Genomic DNA, 25631 nt, shown 5'->3' with positions numbered 1-25631 from the left:
CTACAGAAAATAAATTTTATAAAAGTTAAAATCATCTAAAAAATTAATGATGTGAAATGGTTCCCTAGGTATGTTATAAACACTTTTATTTATTTATTTTTTTTTTTGTAGAAAACACAACCATAACATCCTGAGGTCTATCTTGGTCATTTCAAAATGAATCCCATGCATTGCTGGAGTATTTTTCTCAAACTGCAACTTGGCTCGTAGTTTACCGTGTGTGTCTGTCTTTCCAGTGAGGAGTTTCCTCACTAAATTCTTTCTGAGCTGCAATAACAATGGCAATCTCAAAAAGTAAAAAAAAAGATGACGAAAGTAAGTAAAAAAGAAATACCATCTGATGGACACTGGTGGAGGCTATGGCTAGAAAACTCACATGAATGAGGCTTTCTGGAGCAGGAGTCAGTACGGGTATCTGAATAGGACGCTGTTTTAGACAGCAGATAACAACAATGAAAAATAATAGCAGTAGGGACTTGTACCAGAGGAAAAAAAAGAGCAGTAGAAAGCGAGACACAGGGCAGAGAGCACAGGTTTCACACGGAACGACTCTGGGTTTGGATACTAGGGTTTGGATACCAGCTGTGGAACTGCAGTATTTCCTAACTGGAATGTAGGCAGAAACCTAACCTGTAAGCTTCACTTTCTGTAGCTCTAAGATGGGGCAATACATGTCTCATAAGTATATTGTGGGAGTTAAATGTAATAACCCACACAATTCCGTATCACAAGGACTAGAAAGTGATAACTGCTAAGTGAGTGGTGGTCTCTCCCCTGCAGCAGAAATGGAATGTCTTGGTTTGCTTTAACTGGCCTCAGTTAGAAGACTTATAATTTTGAGTAAAATTATATGTGAACATTTAACAATGCCAACTTTCCCAGCTTTCTGTAAAGGAGGCTTTGTGAGCTCATGAACACATGGTAGGATTTTAACATATTTTAGCGTGAATAAGGATGGGCACTGTCTCCAAAATCACTTGTTTTCTCACCAATACTAATCGTCTCTGTATGCATAACACTCTGCTTCGTTATGGAGTACCTTTTAAATATATATTAACCCTCCCTTCTAAGGAGTGGTAATAAACACCATGTTAAAGTCTATCATCTTTTCTCATCATCCCGAGGACAGTATTGTTAAGGAGGTGAATACTTTTATGTCTTGTCACAAACACAGACTCTAAAATGACTTGCGTATTTGCATTATTACTCTTGATTTTTATTTGTTTAATCAATTCCTAAAGGAAGAGGAAAACCAGTGAAACTGAAGGTGTGAGATTCATTACCTGGAATTAGCACTAGGTTATTAGTTGGAGATAAATTTGTGCAAGGAGATAAAATGCAAATGGCTGAAACAGAAAGAAAGAAAGAAAAGCTTGCAGCCAGCAATTAAGCTTAAGCAGAAAGTTTGGAGGAATGGCTGCTGTGTTCCTGAGATACTTAGCATGCAATAACTAGGGAAATCACTTAAGAAGTTTTGTCCTTATGAAGTACTTCCATTGGACTATTTAAGTCCTGTGTGTGTATACCTGTGTTGTCTGTATGTAGGGATGTGTGTGTGTGTGTGTTTGCATTTACATGTGCACATGTTTTAACCATTTGGGACAAGCCAATGTTGTGTCTGTTAATATAAAATAGTACAATGTGGGGCTCTGAAGCAGTTGGGCTTTATCATCTCACTCAGAATGACTTGTCAAAACTTGACACCAGACCACCCAACCATCATTCCCAACCAACACAAAACAAAACAAAACAAACCAACTAAACAAAAACACAAACCTGATATGTTGTATGTGAAAAACATCAGTTCGTCATCTAAAATTATTGTTTAAGCTCAAGAGCAACTCAAATAATTTCTTGGCCTGTAATATTGCATATATTTTGTTTTAACTCTATTTTATAAAAATTATTTGTAAGCAAACATGTTCCTTGAAAAAATGGAAGTAAATGTACTAGTGTAAATGTACAGAATATTCAGTACACATTTCAAATTTAAATTCCTACTAAATATCATCATCATAAAACATATCTTAGGTGAATTCTATCTCTACAAATGTAGAACACCACTTGGTAAGAAAAAGGGAAAGGCAAATAAATAAAAGAAAAGAAAAGGAAACATTGAGAAATCTAACTGTATATTTATTTATTTTTATCTATGGTCTTTGTAACTAACCATTCCTGGTAATGCTGTGGTTGGTACTCAAAGATCCAATAATTGTTAGAAAAAATATGTGGTTTGGTCACTTTTTGCTGCGTACATCTGAGAAAGAGAAAAAGACACAGAGAAAGAAAAAGAAGACAGAAGGACAGTCTTACTTGGTTTATTTCCTACTAGAATAGGAGTGATGGAATCAACATTATTAAATACACACAAATTAAAAACAAAAATCTTTTAGATGTATGAAGAACAGAATTTTGGAAAAAATAGAACTATTTTGTACAATAATGCTAGTAGTGTTTGTGAAGTCTACCATCTATCTTTTTAGGACTTAACTATCATTCCCAAGAAACCTTATTTGAACTCATAACTTCTTTAGTTTTGCCCCACCTTATGCCTACAGCACAAATAGCTGAATGTGCCTTTTGTACGTGCCTTCTAACAGCACACTATCACACTAGATAAAGTTAGGTCTGTTTTTGTTTTGTTTTCTTTATCTTCCCCACTAAAGGTAAAGCTATTTGAGGGCATTGCCTTTTTAATCATTGGGATTCCCCAAGGTATTTTCTGGTATTCATTAATCTTCACTAAGTTTTTTAATGAATAAATAAATGAAATAATTATCCATTACAAATATGCATCCATAGTGATGATAGTTAACATTGTTTTAATACTTTACGAAGTCTGATCACAGTAAAACCCACATGTATTTAGGGAGAATAAAGGCTGGTTAAGATAATTTGTTTTGTCCATTTGTAAAGTAAATAAGGAAAAGCACTTGAGCTACTCAAAGGAAGTGTTTTCTCGCACTTTTGAGGAAAACAAGCAAAAAAAAAGTAGGCAATAATAATATCGTGGCAGTTAAAATGGGAACATTGTAAACAATTTCAAATGAATTATTTCTTTTAACTCAGAAATAATGCATATTCAAAATTTTAGTAGTGCATTTTTGTCTATTAATCTTAGAAATTTGTGCTGACATTGACTTTTTTATTACAAGAGAAAAACTTCGATTTTAATAATAAAAGAATGAAAAGTCTTTGGGCATAAGATAAGGACTGCTGTGCAGTGAAAGATAAATATACAAAGCATTGACACTAAATATTTCTTTAGCAACAAGTACATATTTAGGTAACATATTGCATTTAAAAAATTTAAATAGCACTACATGGAATATGAATAAATCCAGGTTCTAATTTTAACTAAACCTGGGGATTACAGAGGAGACTGAATTGAGGCTGGTTCCAGCAGCAACAGGTGTGATTCTAAGACTTCTTTTGCATGGTGCATTAAGCTTTGCTAATGTTCCCACCTCTATATGTTAACTTTGTTTCTGTTACTAAGCAAACTCTACATAGTTTGAGCAAAATCACACCATTTATCTTTTGGTGGCCTCAGATTATTTTTATTCAATTTGTAAAATAAGATACTAGACTAGATTCTCAAGGTCCTTTTTGTTCTTTAATTCTATCATTCTGAGGGAAAAAATGTCATTATTATTACATCCATCCAAGACATATATATTAATGCATATACATTAAGTATTGAAAGCCAAAGTTAAAAAAATAGAAAATCTTTTCTGGTTAATTTACTTCAGATACACGTGAAACAAAATATTACAGTTTGCAACACAGTGCTATTTTCATGTTTATTTATATATTTATGAAACATTTTTGGATTTTGTTTTCAGCTAGAGTGAGGTTTTTCTTTCTCCTTCCAATCTTTTATTAATAAATGAATAGGGCAACATTCTCAGAAGCATGACAGTATATATTAAAGTCTATTTAAAACATTATTGAGAAATAGAGAATCTAGAAATAAAACCCAATGATGTTTAATGTGATATTCATAAAATTATATTATGTACTACATATCTTTCCTTTAAAACATTACAATGATACAGAAGCCTAAATGCCTACTGCAGAAATAAATAAATGTATTTACTCTAACCTTGTACTAGAGTCTTCTGTTCTGTACAGAAATTAAGAGTAAATAATAAAACCCCCTTCTATGGCTGGTTTTGTTTTTGCTCTTGGGATAACTATGAAAGGATTTTAATTTTATTGTAATTTATGTACAAATTCTCACATCTCAGAAATGCTACCAGGAAAATTTTAATGGAATAGATTAAGTAATTTAATAACTGTTCAGTGGAGATAATTATATTCTAGCCAGAGTTTAAAAATAGCTACACCAAGAAAAATATTTATAAATGCAGTTTTTTATCATTTTTATTCCATTCTCCCTTTCTCTGTGCTCTCTATAGTCACATTGTGCTGTATAATATTTTATAGAAATATAGAACTTGCTTTTTCCTAAAAATAAGTAGCAATTACATTTTAAAGGGAGCATGAATAAATTAATTCAGAGCACATAAAATTTTCACAACTACTCTTGGTTAGAGGTCTGAGGTCTTTCCTTCTTCTTCCCTTTCCTTCTTCCAACACTGTAACAGTCCTTGTGAGCTTTTTGTAAAGAAATCTTTTACATGTGAATGCAGTTAATTGACTCCCTTTACCAAATAATGATGGATAATAGCCTTGGTCTCCCTGGGAAAGTGTTTACAACATCAAGTCATTTTTTTTCTCCCTCCACTGGGTCAGCCTTTCAAATATATTTGCTTTGATTCGGGGAATAACCTTAGTAGGGTGTCAGGATTTCTCTCTGGATCAATAAAGGAAACGTTATTAAGATCTAAACATCTGTCAGAAGATATTTATGAAATATTTATTTTCTGATATTTTCTTTCTAAAATACTAGGCTCAAATAACTGGTAGGCAAAAGAAATTTGGTACAAAATATTAGACTTTATAGAAATATAAGTTTAGTGCCATGACTACATACACCATTGAAGACAGCAAGTGTCCAAAGCATAAACTCCAGTGAAATTATTAAATGTCATGCTGTACCTCAGAAAAGTTTAACTTTATTCACACATTCAACAAGTGCTTATTGAGCCACTGGTATGTGCCTAACACTTGGCTGGGTGTTGGGAAAATAATGGTGAATAAAAGATTAGATGCAGGCCCTAGTGAAATTTTAATAGGGGAGACAGGTATTAATGAAATAGTCATACAAATTTAAAATGACAAGATAGTCCTATGAAGGAAGAAGACGACCTAACCTGGAGCATTAAGGATGGTTCCCCAGAGGAAATGGTATTTTACTCACTTGATATCTGAAATTTGAGTCCTCATCGACTAGGGAAAGACTGGAGGTGGGGCAGGGAGAGTGATTCGGAGGGATGAGAAAAACATAAGCAAATGCCTTCTATGGAAAGCAATGGACAGCAGAAGGCAAGGGAGAGAGCTGTGTCAGGTGAGGCTGTGGAAGATGCAGGGACCACACTAAGCAGAGAGTTAGATGACTTGTTAAAGACTCTGGCCTTTGTCTTATTACACTGGCAAACCTGTGTTTTCAGTAGCTGACCAGAAAATATGTGGTTTAGCACTGAGCAACAAAAATCAGAGGGAAATGGGTTAAGAAGTGAGGGTGAAAACAAGAATAAAGAGTTCCTATGAGATTTTGATTTTGTAAAGTCAGAAAATGGAGTACAGTGGTGGATGTGGGAGAATCTGTAGGGTAGAAAGAAGAGTTTTATTTTTGAATGAGAGTGACATGAACATTTTAAAATATTAATGGGGGATCCATTTGAGTGGAAGAGTTTGAATGTATTAAAAGACATCACAGATATTCAATTTTTTACCAAATTGGAGGAAATGAGGTACAAGGCAGCAATGGCAATCTGTTTTACAGAAGAGAAGAGATACCTGCTCTACTTCACAAGTTGAGAAAGAAAGAAAAAAAAAGGACACTGATTCTGATAGGCTTATAGGTGTGGAAATACGCAGGTGAGGGAGCTGTATTCTGTAAACCTCTGTTTTGTTTTGAAGCACTGGCTGTTGAGAGAGAAGGGAAAAATGAAGTGGGTGTTGGGGTTTTGTAGAAAGAACAGAAGGTTTGAAGGCCTGTTTTAGACAGTGGAAGAAAGTATTGACTAAACCAAGTAGGATTTCTTCGCAAGGAATAAACTGGTTTCAGCTAAGTTTAAAGTTTGCTGGTGGGTGGGTGTAACATCAGTTCCACAGCCCACAGGGGAAGAATGTTAAGGATGAAAAAGAGCTGAAGGTGGGATCAGGGGATCATGAGGTACTATGGCTCAAGACAGAGGTGGATGTGGGCCTTGATAATCTGTGCCTTTGTACTTTGGGATGAGAGCATGTTTGAGGTAGTCTCAAGAGGTTCAAAGTGTGTGTGTGTGTGTGTGTGTGTGTTGGTGTGGGGGTGGGGGGGTGGGCAGAGGTAGGTGGGGCCACAGGATTTAATGGGATTTAAATATTTTATCTGGTGCATTATCCTTCAGACTTTTATATAAAAGAGAATAAATAAAAGATTCATTATTTTGTCTGGTGTGTGATAGAAGAAGGAATTGCATGAAATAAAAATCAACTTCAATTACTCATGAAAGCTTTAATAGTTGGAAACCTTGATAACCAAATTTTCTCTTTTAAATAGTACCCTTTTTACTTCTTGAATTCAGATCTCCCTAGAAATACTGAAATAAATGTACTGAAAGCACATGGAGAGAAAAGACGGTTGAGGTAGTCTTAAAAAAATTAAGATAAACTCTATCAAAAATGGTAATAACAACATTATGTAGTATCTCTATATAACTATAAATAAGACACTACTGTAAATACTATTAAATTGATTCTTGTTCATGAGTGTACGTACTAACCATGTTGATAACATGATCTGCTACACCTAAAGAGTTTTTAGGTGAAACAGCCTCACACATTGCTATAGTTGTTTAGTCAGGCAGATACCTTATCCAACAGCAGCAATATATAAGGTAGCAAATGACCCATGATATGATTTAGTGTTACAAGGATGAATTGAGCCAGTGTAAATCTCTTTCAAAATTTTAATTGAGAAAAAATTTATTTAGTGATGGATCATGAAATGGGATACCTAGATAAACGCTATGATATAGAATTGGTGTCAAAACATAGGATAAAGGATACAGAATCAGGGCCATTAAATATTATGAGGTATTTCAACAAAGACAGGAGAAGCAGATAGAAGGATAAGACAGGGGAGTAGCAGGTGTAGGAAAAAGAATTACATCCTGCTTGTAATCCCAGCGCTTTGGGAGGCTGAGGTGGGTGGATCACAAGGTCAGGAGATCGAGACCAGCCTGGCCAATATGGTGAAACCCCGTCTCCACTAAAAATACAAAAAATTAGCCAGGCGTGGTGGCGGGCACCTGTAGTCACAGCTACTCGGGAGGCTGAGGCAGGAGAATGGCGTGAACCTGGGAGGCAGAGCTTGCAGACTGCACTCCAGCCTGGGCAACAGAGCAAGACTCTGTCTCAAAAAAAAAAAAAAAAAGAATTACATCCTGAGTGCAGAGAAAGAATTAGCACCTTTCTAACGAGAGGCATTGAGGACAGAGATGCAGAGCAGGAACAGGGATCTGGGACAGTAATGGCACAGGTTTAATGAGAGTGAAGTTACTGAGAAAAGGTCTTCATGCATCCTTCCAGTTTTAGAATTGAGTTTCAGTCTGCATGAGATACTGCTCTAAATCTTTCCCGATTTTCAGAAACATTCTTACATTTCCTATTTCCACTAGTCAGGATAGCTTGAGTGGGTGTCATTTCTTAAAATCCATGGTCTATGTGGAATGTTCATGATTTTTCTCTTGAAGTGGCCCAAAGACAAGAGAAATGATCCACAGGGTAAACTTGGAACCAAGTACTGAAAAGGGGGCTCAAGAGCATGGGCACCAGTCTTACTACGGCATCTGACTTGGGCAACCTCTACAAATTCACTTATCTCTCTGACTCTTTTCTTTCCTCATCTATGAAATTAAATATTTAAGTGAAATGAATCCTTCTCTAATTCTAGTTAGTCTCTCTCTAATTCTAACTCTTTCTGGTTTCACACGAAAAATCTCATGTTTATTGTATTAAGCAGATCTTCACAAAATATATGCCTGTATCTGGAATTTAAATCGTAGACTATTATCTGAATTAGTCAAGCTAAGGGCAGCCTCTGCTTGACATACTATTTTAAAACTTTCTTAAAAAATAGCAGGTGGAAGATACAAGTGTGAAGAGTGAGACTTGAATCAAGCCTCAAGGCCCTAAGGCTTAATCTAATACAAAATGGAATATTTAAATACTGTAAATAGCTTTCAGGTTTTAAAGCCTAGGACATCTCAAAATATTTGTCCTTTGGTGACTAATTCCACATATATCAATAACTAATTAGTTTTTATTGACTGTTTTCTCTCAACTGGTACTATTATAGTTACTATGGATCATAAATATGCTTTGTTGATTGTTTTCTCTCAACTAGTACTATTAGAGTTGCTATGGATCATAAATATGCTTTGTTCTCTGCAAACTTACAATTTGTGTGGAAGACAAAATAAGCATAGTAAGCATTCAATTTATTGGCATATAAGGATTTATCTCTGTATGTTTTCAGGGAAGGAATTATCAAAGAAGGATGGAATGCTTAGGGTTATGGAAATAGAAGCTCCAGGGAGAAGGGAAATCTAAGCTTGCCCTTAAAGAAAAAGTAGGAGAAAAAGAGACAGAGGGAGAGAAAGGGAATTCTAGATAGAAGAGGTAACATGAGCGAAGACAAAAGACAGGGAAAAAAAGAGTGAACACCACATGGGCATAGCACTTACATCTGAGGATTTCAACGAGATTGAAACATTCATTGTTTTCTTTGATATCATATATAATTATATGTGATAACTATCAGCTGTTATATTTTAAACCTTGTGAGTGAATCACTATTTTTATCTGACTGTTGCTCTATCTATAACTGTTATATATTTTACCAGTTAATGTAATTATATCCTCCTTCCCATATGAGAAAAGCAAGAGAATGCGATAAGACTATAATATAAGACGTTGTAATTTACGTGTCAAAAAGACAAACCTAGGGGAAGACTAAGTCCCCAGCAAACAATAGAAATGATTCTTTCATTTGGCAATTCTGATAGAAGAACTCTGCAAAGTAATTGTTAATGGCCTGACCTTTAAATAATCCTCTTTATTTAAACTATAACTTGTATGTTGACAGCACAAGGGCTGGCACACAAAAAACTGTGATTCATATTTCAGTAGATGTAAAATACCAGAGAGGGAAATCCAGAGTTGCTTTGGCCACATTTACATCTTAAGGGAAGTGAGAGTTATTTGGCATTTGCAAAGACTGGAAATTTGCTTATAATTATGGGGCTGGACATTGATTGAGGCTGTATTGTGTTAAGCTATGATGTAAACTGAGGCTTTCTCTGTATCTATGTAAGTTGGGCAAATTACTTTACTCCTCTAGCCTCAATATCTACATAAATAAAATGTGTATAATAATATTATATTTCATTTTATATCCTATATGTGACTATTACTTGAAATATTGGAATGAGGAGAACTCAGAACATTTTCTGGCACACAACACTCAATAAATGTTAGGCATTACTATAATGAAATTTTCATGTTGGATATCATTACCTGTCATCTAACAGGAGGAAAGGAAAGCATCATATCTAAATTGGGACAGCAACATAATAAATATTTTATTTATGTACATATTTTATTTGTAGGCCGGAAGCTTTTGTCTATCATGTTTTATTAGGATGTGAGTATGGGAAAGGCATGTACGTAGAGTTGCCTAAGAAAGTTAATTTTCAAATTTTTATCTAAGAAGGTTTCTGAATTTCTCAATAGTAGTCAACCCTACTCCATTCTTAATTATAAAAATAACTTTAAATTTAAAAAGTATAAATACATGGCCACATTTTAAACCTATCACTCACACGTCTTAATGTAGGCAGCAGCATGTCATACTGAATTTATTTAAAATTCACTTTGCATTAAAAGGAGTTGTAATTATTAGCTGCCAAGCCTGGAAGAGATTGAAAACATAACCTTTCTTTTTTCATAATATAATAATGCCTAAACTCAAAGTATATATGTGAATCTTGCCTAAAAAATGACATCTGACTGGCATCCTATTCATGATATGCCATCTTCTATCTTTATGCCAAATATACAGGCATACACAGAAGTTGAAGAAAAACTTATGGAAATACTGACATTGAAGACAGATTTTCCTAGGACTGTAGAGGCATTCTTATTAATGTGAAACTGGACTAAGAAACAACCAGTGTCTACCCACCAGACAAACATTGGCACACACATCATCCCAAATTTACTATTTTCTTTGAATCTCAGAGAACGGAGCTGTGCTACCAGAAAATTATTTTTTTTTTAAAAAAAAGGTAGTCTATTTTTTTTTCAAATGTTTTTCCCCCATCCATCCAGAAAATGAATTTCCCAGAAAACAAGAAATACATTTTGTTTGTTGATTGATTTAGTTGGTTAGGTGTGGTCACTGGTGCTGTCACAATAATCTCTGTGGTTAAATGTTAATCCCACAAGTCAAAGCCAAACAGGCAAGGAATAAAGTAGCAATATGTTAAGGTTTCTGCAGGAAGAGTTTTCTATGCATCCTACGGGTAAAAGTGTGAGAGCTCCAGATGGTAAGATAAAAGGGATACAGAATATATGAAAAGTCCACACTAAGTAAATGCTTAGACAAATGCTTCCTAAATGTTAGGACTTTTGCTAAAAGCTGTGCTTATATGCCTGCTTTTGAACTTCTCACATGAAAACGGGTTTTGAAAGAACGTTAGCAAATAGTGAGCACAGCCAAGGCAATTCACAAAATGTGTCTGTGGGCAAGCAGATTTGTCTTCAGGCCATGATTAGCAAACAAAATAAAACAAACAGATTTAAAAGGTGGCATGCTTGAAAAATATCAAGACACAAAGGAATCAGAGGAAAAATATACATCTGAAGTGTACTTAATAATATTGAAATGTTATATAAACTTTTGTGGTATCTAACAATGTTTGCGACAAGAGACTCAGCCAATGTGTCAGTGGTGGACCTGAACTGCCGTCTGGAAAAACCTGCCAAATATGATGACATCAAGAAGGTGGTGAACCAGGCATCAGAGGGCCCCCTCAAGGACATCCTGGGCTACACTGAGCACCAGGTTGTCTCCTCCGACTTCAACAGCAACACCCACTCTTCCACCTTCAATGCGGGGGCTGGCATTGCTCTCAACGACCACTTTGTCAAGCTCATTTCCTGGTATGACAATGAATTTGGCCACACCAACAGGGTGGTGGATCATGGTCCACATGGACTCCAGAAAGTAAGACCCCTGGACCACCAGCCCCAGCAAGGGCACAAAAGGAAGAGAGAGGACCTCATTGCTGGGAAGCCCCTGCCACACTCAGTCTCCCACCACACTAAGAATCTCCCCTCTTCACAGTTTCCATGCAGACCCCCTGAAGACGGAGGGGCCTAGGGAGCCTGACCTCATCAGGTACCATCAACAAAGTCCCTTGTGCTCAGCCAATAATAATAATACAGGTATAAAATATTATTGAAAAATGCTAAGAGAGTGGATGTTGTTTGTAGCACAAAATGCAACTCTACTAGGTAATGCATATATTAATTGGACAGACTTAGTCATTTCACAATCTATAGATACATCAAAACCTTATGTTGTACATGATAAATGTGTATAATTTTATCTGTCAATTAAAAAATCATAAACAAATGTACTAATGGTAATCTAATAAAGTAATGTTTAAGCAGGACATTCAGCATTTATAATTTCTGTGTGTAAATATCTTAAATATTTAATCTTGAATGATACAGAGTTACCATGTCATACTGAATGACACAGAATATCCTCTGTACTCCTAATTTCCCTGATATCTTAGTAATAGATCCAAATAGGTACAAGAGTGTCCCTGTTTCTTACACCTAAATAAAACTTATTAAACACAGATAACATTACATACATGAAAAAGGAAAAAAATTACAAATATTGGGAAATGTAAAGAAGAGCTAGAAATAAGACATTAAAAGGCCTTGTATTTTATTAAAAACTCTTGTGAATGAGGGACGGTCTAAAATTTTGAGTCTGATCCTTCTAGTAGATCAAGTTACCAAGTGTATGGTCTGTGGTATGAAACCAATTTCTAGGAAGAAGTGCTATTATACTCTGAACTAACTGCAAACAGAAAATGTAGTATTCTCTCAAGAGAACATTCTGTAATTCAGTGTATATGTTTCTCACGTGAATTTCAATAATAGAAAATGTGGCAAGTTGCAAAGGGCTGTTTCTTATGTTCATCAATAAAGACCTATAATCAGGCATAAAAAAGTATTCTATAGCAATTAAATATAATGTGGTCCTTCAATCTGTTGATTTGACTTCACCTAGGAATAGACTTTGAATTATGTGAAAAAATAAATGCACTAAATATCCTTTGAGTAACCCTGACTATATATTCTTTCTCTCGGAAGAGATTTTTAGTAAATATATATTTGATAAATACAATTCTTGACGAATAATGAGGGTGAAGCTCTCTTACTGGAATAAGATTGAAAGCTTTTCATGTCTGAAAATAAAGGCCACTTACTTTCTATACTCAAGTGAATTTTAAAATGTATTCCCAAGACAACGCTTTTGAAAACTAATATATAGATGAAAAAACTAACTGATGTTTCAAAGGTATACTCAGAGTAGCATAGTTAACAACTACAGCTATGACAAAAAAACAAAACAAACAAACAAAAAACAAACCCATAAACACACAAAGGAAAGAAAAGAAATACTAAAAGCATCAATGAAACCCAGCAAAGCTATTTTTGGAATAGCTTCCAGAATAAACATTTTGTGACATTTATGCTGGTGAGGTTTATTATTGTATAGACTTCAATTGATTTCAATCCAAATCAAATATAGATTTAAAATATTTGATGAAATATATGCCTGTGTTACAGATAATGTATGCTTATTTATCTTCCAATTTAAGCATAACTCTTAATAATTTTTAAAACAATTTTAACATGCCTTTGACCTGTAATGAACAACTACAGAACCTGGAAGATGATTAAAGCTTCGGTAGTAACATAAGTAATATTTGTGGTAAAATACTGATTTAAAAATAATGTAAACTACATTAAAGCTACTTAAATAGGCCATGGGAGTCAGGGAAGACAGAAGGTCTAAATACTTTTCTCTTCGATATTTTGTCTTATGGAAATATTTTTATATTGAAATAATTGTATAATTGTATTTAAATTTAGATTTTGTGATAAAAGCTAATTTAAAGGTATGAACTATAAAACCACCACAGGAAAGAGGATAATGTTTCAACAGTTACTTGTTAATGTAGCAGTTTATAAAATAAAAAATAATACAGGGTATAGGATTTTTCACATTTACAAAGTGTCAAGGGTTTACTTCTTTATCAATATCACCTACATTTTCATTATTTAACATCTTTGCCCAATTCCCACTGTAACCAAGTGTATTTCCATGCAGTCAAGTTACTACCCAGCTTAGTTTGAGGTTAAATGTAAAAAGCTTTGACATTTTCAGTTCTCAGAGTCCTCTTGCAGAAGCCTTTGTTCAGACCTTTCACCCACACCCCCAGGATTTCTATTCACTAAAAATTTGGAATTATCCACGCTAATCCTGGAATTCTGGTCATTAAAAGAAAAAAAATTGTGTATATCATTCTCTGCATCAATTTCAAAAGTTATTCTTCACACCTATATTTAGAGATGCAGCTGAAGCTTAAAAATATTTAATTGGTCATACAATTTTATAAAAATAGAGCATTCTAAAAGGAATTGAGAATCATGTAAAATTTAACCTGTTATTACTGGATCTATAAGTCAATATAAAATATTTATTTTTCTGTGTACATTCCCATATCTACTTAATGATACTGTATCATATTGATTTTGTCTTTTTTCTTTCATTAGCCTATATATTCTTCATGAGAGTAAATAATACTAATCATGTCTTAAATATCGACTTCTATTGTTATTTTGAATCTTCCTAAGGATATAGATCAAGGTTTATTCATTCTTACCTTACCTTCTGTTTTGTCATTTAAGACAGCTCATAGTAGACATTGGAAGATTGGTTAAATTGCTATTTAAATGACCTAGAATACAATTGTTTGAGTAATTTACCAACCTTTGCAAAGCTGAATTATATTTGTGTATTCTGTCAATATTACATAATATTAAGGTTCAGAGATGTGTTATTTTCTTTATCTTTATTCAGCTTTTCCTATATTCTAGAAAATTTCACCTTCTTCACAATAATTCCTTAGAAACTTGTTTTTTTGTTTCGTTTTGTTTTGTTTTGTTTTGTTTTTTAGATGGAGTCTTGCTCTGTCACCAGGCTGGAGTGCAGTGGTGTGATCTTGGCTCACTGCAACCTCCGCCTCCCAGGTTCAAGCTATTTCCCCTGCCTCAGCCTCACAAGTAGGTGGGATTACAGGCATGTGCCACCATGTCTGGCTAATTTTTTTTTTTTTTTTTGTATTTTAGTAGAGACGGGGTTTCACCATGTTGGCCAGGATGGTCTCGATCTCCTGACCTCATGATCCGCCCGCCTCAGCCTTCCGAAATGCTGGGATTACAGGCATGAGCCATCAGGCCTGGCTGATATTATGGACTAAACTGTGTCTGCCCCCAGATGATATATTTAAGTTCTAACCCTCAATATGGTTATATTTGGGCATGACACCTTTAAAAAGTGATTACGGTTAATGAAGTAATAAGTGCATATCCCTAATCTAATATAACTGATGGCTTCACAAGAAGAGGAAGAGATGTCAGGGATATGCGAACACCCCTGTGAGAATGCAATAAGAAGGTGACCATCTGCAAATAGAGAAGAGAGGCCTGAGGAGAATTCACATCTGCCAACACCTTGATCTTGGACTTCCAGTTTCCAGAACTGTTACAAAATAAATTTCAGTTGTCTAAGCCTTCTAGTCTATGGCTTTCATTATGGCAGCCCTTGCAAATTAATACAGTTAGCTTGGGCCAGCTCACAGAACTTAACTCTAAAGTGAAAGCTGGCAAAAATTTCCAAAATTTTATAAGTGGAATTTTTAAAATTATCTAATTTTAAACACTTCCTTATTATTGAGTAGGCCATTTCATTTTTTTCAAAGATAAAAACAAAGAAATATATTTTAATTTGCAGAAGAGCAACTTACACTAACTGAAGAAAATGCTTACTGAATGTGAAGTTAAAGTAAAATGTGTTAAAAGAGCCTTCCTTAAATTATTTTAGCTAGAAGCATAAATCTGTCTCTAAACGTTCTATGATAGCATAATGAATATAAATAGCATATTATGCCATTATAAATAGCAGTTTTAAATGATATGATTAATAACTGTTAGTTCTGGAGCCATATGTTAATCTTTGTGGAAGCAGAAGCTGGCTCATATGCTGACAACCTCTGTTTGCCCTACTAATAATTCAACCCCTAGTTGCTATTGTCACATTGAACTACAAATTCCTAACAGAAATTACTCCAAAACCTAGGAAATGAAACAGATGCTAACATTTCAAGAAAGCCTTCAGGACAAGAACATTAAAAAATCATTTTCATGTAGTGCTTGAAGTAAATCAAATCTGCTGATATTTCATGTGCTTAAGGGATCATAGCTTTCCCAGCCGGTGAGTATCTTTAAAAGAGAGGTTTCCGTCTTTCATATCAAGTATTATTTTGATTAAAATAATCATTTAATGAACTAGATCTGGAAGAAGTCAAAGTTCTTTTATAAGATTATGACATAATATTAATAATATCTTAGAAAAATCTCTTATTTACTGAACCACTGTTTTTTTTCAAAGAATAAGGAAAACATTATGATAAAGCTCATCGAAGGTATAGCTTATATAGGCTAATAGTTATAATTAGATTTCTTCTTCCTTTTTTTTTCAAAAGAAAAAAAAATTTTTTAAGTTTTTTAAAAGAACTCAATAAAACCAGTTATAAATTCTTGTCCACTACTGCCAGGAAAAATAATAAATCAATAGGGCCTCATGCAACTTATTTGGAGGTCCAAAATTGATGGTAAATATTATAATATGAATTTACATTTCAGAAAAATACATGTTCAAGTGCACTGTGAGTGAAAAAATAATAATTTTGAGATATGCATGTAAGAGATGTACTCTTCTGAGAGTAGAGGTGTGGGGAAGGCTAGGTTCAGAACAGAGGGAGAAAGAGTAAATTTTTAATATCTAGTCTTGGTTTATTGATACACAAATACAGTAATAATCCATATCTAGAGTTTTACTTTCAAATAGATTTAACATATCTGAATATTGGATACTTTGCGTGAGTTTTGTGAAAAGATTGAGCTAAAGGTTTCAAAGCTATTTGAGAGTTTCCTTTGAACACACTAAAGTATATCTGTGAATACTGGCTTATTATATCATGGCTGATTTACAATAATTTACATGTAGCCTTTCTTAGCTGGAACTATATGTGCCAGGAATAGATTAATCCTTATGGTTACACAGATCAGCAGCAAGACCTCCCACGTGGAAGTAGCTATATTCATCTTTCTCATCTGAAAATAACTTTATTAGAAAATATCACATATCTTCTTATTGCCAGGCAGGTGATTCATAGGAAAGTACAAGATACCTGAAATCAGCTTCACAATCTTATAGTTCATGCACTATTTTCAAACACTTTGAAACTTACTGTTGCTAAGTAAATGTTTGTCTTAATTATATCTAAATAATCTCTTCCATAATTACTCTTGTGATTGAAACCTTGTTAGGCCTCAGAAGCCTCTGGATACCAAAATAACTCATAAATTCCTACTTTTATCTGCACCTCAGAACATGAGACTTCCAGCATACTGGAAAGTTCAAGGTGTTTCTTAAACTCTAAAGGGATGGTTTGCAAGCCAGTCTCTTTCATAGGACCACCCTAGACCATTCTTTCTCTAACATTCCGACTTAATTTATCTATGACTTCTGCCTTTATAGTCAACTGGAGTGCCTTTACTCTTGCTACTACGTACTATTTTATGCTGACACTATCTCCTGATGCTCTCAAAGTCATCAACTCTTGGGGTGCCAGAGTCCTGCTACATTCTGTGCACAACTGGTGAAAAATGGCCTTCAATTTTACCCTCTGCTGTGCTGCCATCTGGGCCCTACGGCAGCACAATTCCTGACAAGTGTTTTATTAATTCCCTCATGAAAACACTATTTTCATCTTCAGCTGTCTAGAAGCTCCAGTGTCCAGTAAGCATAGACACCATGCCACCCTTTGAGCCTTTACATTCTCATTGTCACAAGTTGGGTCTCCCAAACAAAAGAAAACCATCCAACTTTCTTTTTCCTTCTTCAACAAAATTCAAAGCTTCTTGGCACATTATTTCAAGCATACAGATGCTGGCGGGAGTGTAATAGGAAGTGGACAAAAGGAAAGATATTTGGACCAAGTATTTTATCCTGGCTCCACCTTATGAATAAAAGGAAAGTAGACATTGTCAGGAATTCACTGACGTAGCATTAAAAAAATCTACTACCAAAAGATCAAAGGTAGATAGCAGGAAATAAGATAAAGGACTGACACCCAATTGTATCCATAGGTCAAGTGTTTTTATTACTAAAATTCCAATAAAAAATTAGTGCTTCTAGAAAATAGATATTTATATCTGGGTTCAGGCAGATTAAAAAATCAATGAGTTTTAAAAATTTACATTTAATGAACAGAGTGCTTTATGTTTTTTGTTTGTTTGTTTGTTTGTTTTTGCTTTACTAACGTGCCAGCTTGATGTCCCTAGTAACAAGTCCGGCTTGATAGCCCTGCTAACAAATCCAGCTTCATCTAGTACAATAGAATATATTTTTTCTCAATTCATTTCCATTTACTATCTGCTCAGTTTCTTAAATTAGAAAATAACTTGACTAATTCAATGGACAATGGATTGGATATGAATCTAAAATGAGGTGGTTTCCTGAAGCCCAGGCTTAACTCTATGTGGCAATTTGCTTTGGGGCATTGTGCAAGAGAAGGTTTCTCAAATCTGTCTAATAATAGTGAGGCCCTTATAGTAAATATCACAGAATGCTTTGTTAAATTTGAAGTTCAACATACAAGAAAATGTCCAGAAGAACACAGTAATGTCCAGAAGACATTACCTAATCTTGTCTCTTAAAATTATCAGCAACATTGTGTTGCTGATAACTTCTAAGAGACAAGATTAGGTTGTTTGTGGACATTTATGGAATAGTCAGTACAAATGTATTGAAGAGAAATGGTATAATTCTGGTTGTGACACTAGATTACTATTCTGTTTCTTTTAATTTTCTTGCTTCTCAATTTTTAATGTGAAATATGAGGGGGTATGTTAAAAAGATAAAAGGGTCTTTGTAATCCTAAGAAGCTATGAAGATAGTCTATTAGAAGATTTAAGTATAGGGATTTTGAAAGCTCTGTGTAGAGATGGCATCAAAGTAATAAAGTTCCAATAGAGAAAAGGAATTACAATTCACATTACAATATTTAGATAGGACTGTAAGAGAAACAAATAGCTTATTTCACGTTTAAAATTTCAGACAAATTTGACCTTCAAAGATGTAAGTCTGAACAATAATAATAGAACATAATAGAAAAATTGTTCTGACTGCAAAGAAATAGACCTTTCCCAACAGTCACTTCAAAATGCAAACCAGAATGTATGGTCTATACTGTTTTTAATTTAATGTATCTATGTGAACAAGCATACTTCTTCCTCTTCATTTTCATTGCATAAATTTTTACTTGGCATGCCTTTGAAGTTAAACCAATGTGCTTCAAAGTTACATGTATGTATGGTTTTTTTTTTCACCAACTGTACATATGTCTGTAATTTCCCACCAAATATGGTATCAAATATGTAGAATCTGAGATGTTATAAAAGCATTCAAAATCATATTTTCCTCATAAAGGAAACACAAAATTGACCTTAGTAGGATATTATTGAGGAATATTTTAATTATCTGGCTATAAAGATAAATTATAAGGTTTCCCAGGATTTAGAAAACTTACTCTTTGATGGCAAAATTTACTCTAAGGTATTTTGCAATTGTGTGTGTGTGTGATAGTGTTTGAAATGACAGGGAAACCTATGTATCCTGGAAACTTATGTGTCAAGGCATTGTTTTCTGGATCATTTATTGGCATATCCAAAGACTTGGGAAAAAATTTAGGATAAATAGAGAATCATGAACTTTTTCAGAAATAAATAACTAAGATTACTCCATGCAATAGAATCCCAAATGATTTGAAATTAGACTTTATTATTAGTTATACGGTAAATGTGATAAACAAGTTTACCCTGTGTGATACAAAAAATAAAAAACTGCAGCGTGACCATAATTTTTTCTTTATAGATAAGGGGCTCTCATGCCTAGAGCCTGATTAACAATAGCCACATCTGATTTCAAAATGTAGATATGCCCAATGAGGTAGTTCTTCACAATGGGAATCGCTGGTTAGGTGTTGGTTACCCAATTTCTTTTATTTAAAGTTTACTGGATATTTGATGCCATATAGACAAAACATTTGGAAGAAGTTTCAAATTCCCATCTGGAGATAGGTGTCATATAAAACAGCCTAAAAAAAATAAGAATGGTTTAAAAGGCTTGCTCAAGTTAACTAATGGTTGGCAGGTCCATTTGCCAGGTTTATTGAATCAAGCTTTACCCTCCTTTAAATGTGGGGTGTTTCTCATTGGCAGGAATGTTTTAGATTCAGCATATTAAAAGCTGCAAATATTTGTGTTGGGTTTTCCTTTGTGAGCTATCTACAGCAATGTGAGAGAGCGAGTACATTTAGCCACAGCAGGAACTTCCCATAAAATCACAGTAAATGACTGTGCTTTTCTTATAAGCCACACCCTTCCTAGGCGTTTCTCAAATACTTTACTTAGAAATTTGGTCACTTTAACAAAATCAATAAATGCAAGTATTATTTCATTTGTTTTCATTAACTAGTAGAAATAGCAGTAATATATTGTTAATTATATTAGCAGGACCCTATAAGCTTAATGCAACAAGTCAAAAGGCATCTGGCCATTCCTAAGTATTGTGACTGATGGAGTAATATAGACAAAAAATTTGGATAACCTTGGAAAAGTATAAAGATGTTCAGTTTACAAAGAGCTGGCTGAAAATTAAGGAGAAGTGGCAGATTTGAAACTGTGATAGGTATGAATGAATTGTGGTATGGCTTGATTAAAAATTTTACTTCATCATATTCGTACTGGAGTCTACATAATTTGGGAAGAAGAAATATTTTGTCAAAACTGATATATCCCATAAAATATAACTAACATATTTTGCAAGGAAGCTTAAGGAAGGCCTGGGAGACAAAAATGGACAACAAATGTAACAATAATAATATTTAAGTGCAATAAAGTTTTTTATAATGTCATTTTTAAAATAATAAAGTTTTTTATAATGTCTACATAAGGGAAATCAACACTGCATTGACTATTAGAATTAGTTTGGGGGTCTAATGGACTTTTCCTGAAATTTGGACTGAGGGGTCAGATTATTAATGGTAGACCTGAATTTGTCTCAAAGAACAATGTTTTGGAATCTAATAAAATCTCTTCAGATACTCTCTATTTAACTGATTGCTTGTTTCAAAGGTCAATTCATTTTGGAAAAAGATTATGGATTTTTCTCACATTTTATGACAACATAAATGTTGACAACTTATGTTTTTGTTAATGTATAGTGTTATTCATTATCAAAAACAAAAACAAAAGCAAGCTATTTGCTAATAGTCATGTCACAAATATAATTATTATACATAGAATTACACAGTCCGAATTGCAATGGATCTTTCTTAACTTCCTTATAATTTATTACCCTTTTAAAACACAAGAGAAACCCATTTGGTATCTTCCACCCATTGCTTGAAATTCTTATAATTATTTGCTTATTAGTAGTACATTTCCATTTGATACATGTAATATCAGGTTGCATTATTCTAGATCCAATTTTCCTTCTGTAAGTGAAGTTGATGAAATAAAGTTAGTTGTTCCAGTCACAAATGCATTGTACGATGAAACACATGACATTATAACTCACCATATTTTCATGATAAGAAAAAAATGTGTGCATATTTATTGATAAATGTATTTTAAGTGTATTCCTTATAGTAGAGGAAGTGCAAAGATGAATGAAACACTCTAGTAAAGAGCAGTGTGCTTCAAGTTTTTCTGTTGACACCTTCTGTAAAATACTTTTGAAAGAACTTCACCCATTTCAACTGACAGATCAGTTGCGAAGCATGTAACTTTTGGCACATTTTAAATGTTGACATTCTAAACTATAACCATTACATCATTTTTAAAAATTCACAATGAAACATAAATATAAAAGCAATTCAATATCCACCACATTCATTTAAAATAAATGAATGAGTTCTTCACAGCGGTTGGAAATGGTACTTCATTTCTTTCTCTCCTTGAAATCATATCCCAGTCCACTATCCGCCCTTCCTCTTATAGAATTTTAATCTATTAAAATATATTTTATACTTTAAATTATTTTTAGTGATACCATGAAAGAGAGCCAGGAAAACTCATTATATAGAAAAAAAATGAATAAAGATAGCACAGAGCAAGAAAGAAGATAAAGTGACATGGAAATAGATCATAGATGAGCAGGTAACACTTTAAAATCTGTGATGTTACGGTGTCTGTCATTTTTTTTTTTTTTTTTTGCAGATGTGTGCATTGCTGTGATGTAAATCTCTTCTAATCTTTTCTCGTGAAAATATTTACCCTGCTCTAAAACATTTTGCAACAAAATTTGTACATAGATTAAAATTTTATTTTAAAAGAATCCTGTCCAAATGGCAGCAAATGAATGTTTTTAAAAAATTCTTCCAGATTGCATTACCACTATAACTTTTATCAAAAATAATGGCAATAATGATCATGTTGATAATAATAGTGGCTAACACGTCTGGAAGGCTTACTAAGCTTCAAGCACGAATCTATACATTACCTATTTATACCTCTAGTTGTAGCTATCTATTTATATAGAATGTCCACCAAGTCTGGAAACACAAATGATATATAATAAATGATTCACTGATCTATATTAGATTGTAATACTTTTAAAAAGTAATATTTAATTTTCTAGAGTTACGATCACCTTATAACAATCATGTAAAGTAGGTACTATGATTAACCCAACTTTACCTATGAGGGACCTGAAGCTCAGTCAGTTTATTAACTTTAACGTGTGATTAAAATTGACTAATTCAAGAGTTGAATCAGGCAGTCTGGTTTTAAAGTTTACACTCAAGACCAAAATGCATTATTATAGACTTTGATATATAATTTGATTCATAATTCATCTTAAACATAAGTAAAATTTTATTTATCCTATATTATTTAATGAGATGGAGAAGGGGGAAGCTCACGTCCTTTTGAAAGGAGGCTTGGCAAACATCAATGCATCCACCATCCTTGTCCCCTTGTTTGTGGCCTAGGAGATTGTTACACCTTCCAAAAATGCTCTCTAGTAAGATTCAGAAAGGTGATACAACACTTGTGTTTTTTGTGTGGGGAGGGAGAGGTAGGTAATAGAGGAAAAGGAAGATTGTGAAAAGATAAGCGGAAAAGGATAACTAGCTGGAAGCTTGTACCTTCGAAGTTTTCTCTGGCAGATCAGTTTTAGGAAGGAGATCAAATCGAGTTTGAGGATCAGGAAATTGATTTCTGTAAAACAAGCTGTTTCTGCCTATGTGGTAAGGGTATGGATAACTCACTTCATAGATCCTTGGTCCAGGGAAAAGTGTAACATAAAGTAAATGAGGAAACTGAATTCTATCAAAAATGAAAATGTTGTTGCATTTGAGAACCATTATGGTGGGCAATGTAGTAAAAAAGATAAATAAGACATTCATCTTAAGTTAATGTAAGATAAATTTGAAAAGAAAAAATGATAACTAAAGAATTTCATGAAGGTATTATCATCACTGCATATAATATGCTTTCTACTAAATTTCAATGGCAGTTTATGTTTACCTACCATATTAAATAATTGGTATTACATTGGCATCATAATTCCTCTTATGAGAGAAACTGTTCTTTCTGATAAAATAAATTAAAAATCCACTTAGAGTAGGGCAGACTCTTGGTCATAAATGTTATCAGGTGCTCAAGTATCAGGGGAAGAAGTCTCATCTCCATGAATCAAATTAGAAAATGCATTACTTTTACTCGTGCAACAGAAGCTGGAAAATGAGTGACAAAAAGAAAGAATGGGGTAAAGACACAATAAAGTCAAAAAGATAGAGAGAGGCCAGAATAGATTATTGGGAGAAATAAGTGACATCTAAAAATGGTCATTTCTACTATTTGATTTGAAGTTGATTGCACTGGTAGTATGTGAACCTCTCCCGTATCTGCTATCGTGTAAATCTTTAATGAAGTCTATTATCTGTGTGAGTGAAATTTTTTACAGAGATCAACACCAGGGCCGTTTCAGGGATAAATGCAAAGCAGAACAACTTTATGCACTAAAGAAGAGTCTGATTAAGGGCAAATTAAGAAGGTCATTGCAGGGAAGCATATTCATGAGGAATTCCACCAATTTACAGAAATAATAATAATATGAAAATCTTTTAGTGATGAAGGAGTACTGGTAGACTTTCATGGCACTTAAGATGAGACCCTCAAGGCACATGATCAAGGACGATTACCAATACTTACTTATTTAAGCCAGTGTCATATTTAAGTCCCAGCTTTATTTTGCTGTGGTACACGTAAGTTAACATAAAAATGACAAGTCACACTGACCTCATTTGGTTGAATTTTAATTACTTTAATTGGAGACACTGCTCATTACACAGGAAAATGAGAATAAGTATTTGTAAACATTCTACTACAAAAATGAATCTTTTGAATCTTTAATTATGACCTACAAGTCATTAATTGTGTCTCTCATACACATGGGAGTATACCTAATTTGAACTCTGAGCAATAGGACAGTGTGCTATAAGATTTTAAAGAGATGATAAGATGATCATTCATAAAATTGACTTATTAAGCACACTTCAAAATACTATAAGCGTAACTTTTCTGGAGTATTTTCATATAATTTACAAATATATTTTTAGTTTATATAATATGATAAATATTGCTTCAATTTTAGCTGGATTAAAATTTAAATGCAAAAATTGATTAAATGATTAGAAATTTTTAAGTTAATATCTTTACTATTTTAGAGTCTGAAAGAACTTTCCACAAGATTACTAAACTTTACTGATAACTAGAAATAGATGCTTCTGTTGCCAAAATTCAAACTAGCCAGAGACATTTCCCTTTATATTTTTTTTATTTCCCACTTCTTACCCATCTGTCAGGTTTCGGTCAGCTGTATGATTATATAAATAAAACCATACAAAAAAAAAAAAAAAACCCTTGTAGTTAGAGGAATTGAACTATTACAAGTCACATAGTTGGTTACAAAGAACTTCAGATGGTATTTTATTTTTAGCTATTATCTTTAGGTCAGAGAGTTACAGGCAGCTATTTCAGAACCTAAGTGCTGGAATGGACCTGAGAAAACTTACAGAAAAATCTTCTCATTTTAGAGACAGAAATTAGGAGTTCAGGAGGGTTTCGTGATTTGCTTTATATTCCATGGTAGTGGTAGATGAGCTAAGACTGGGAGCCCCCTCTCCTAAGTCTCTGTTCTGTACTCCTTTTATTATGTTAAAATGGAAACATATAATTCAAACTAATATGATGGCAAACTGCAATCATAGTTCTCATATACATTTTTAATCTCCATAAAGATAATTTTTTCTACCTCTTTCTTGCTGAATTGAAGTGAATTTACACCTTAAACTGCACTATTAGAACAAAAACAACTCAAAAGGCAGCCATTAACTTCTCACAGAAAATCTTTCCAATGCTCTACAAGTTCTGTGAGACCAGGCTAATGAAGAGAATGCACCTTCAAAGTTGGACCTTTCATTATCAGCTACTTCCAATTTATCTTCTTCAAACTCTTAAACATATGTTATAATTTAAACACACTTGAAAAAAATATAGTGTATTCCTCTCAGTGTTCACATGAAGACATGACTGATACACACAGATAGTGGGAGGCCAAATCCAGTTCTTCCCTAGTAAGTGAATTTTCTCCCATTGTGCTCTCTTTCCTACATGTCTTTATTAAGCAAACTTTGGGCCTTTTGAAAGTTGATCTGATATTACTTCACATAAAAACCATCAGGAAGAAAAATTCAGCTGTCAGATATAAGTAGGCATTTTGAGCATTCAAACCTTGCCCTAAGGAACAGTGAGTCATGTGAAATGAAATGTGCAAAGGAAGCTGACACATGAAAGGACAGAACAACAATGATGAGTTCCCAAAGACATACTGTGGGAGAAAGAACAATTATAGAGGATCTATTTTTGGGTCCAGCAGTATGAACTGGGAATTTAAAAATCACAGCTTAAGTACGGAAGGAGGAATGATGTCACCCAGCTTTAAATTTAGGAGA

General features: G+C 33.7%; 1 protein-coding gene across 2 annotated transcripts in view; it reads right to left on the bottom strand.

Annotated features, from left to right (window-relative positions):
* The window catches only part of CALCRL (calcitonin receptor like receptor), a 115789-nt gene that overhangs the window by 71152 nt on the left and 19006 nt on the right, over positions 1 to 25631 (bottom strand). The gene's annotated exons all lie outside the window — the stretch shown is intronic.

This window comes from Hylobates moloch, unplaced genomic scaffold, assembly GCF_009828535.3.
Source record: "Hylobates moloch isolate HMO894 unplaced genomic scaffold, HMol_V3 SCAFFOLD_1, whole genome shotgun sequence".
In the NCBI taxonomy this organism is placed as follows: domain Eukaryota; kingdom Metazoa; phylum Chordata; class Mammalia; order Primates; family Hylobatidae; genus Hylobates; species Hylobates moloch.
Note: the sequence above shows the minus strand (reverse complement) of the source record. Positions and strands in the feature narration are given on the sequence as shown.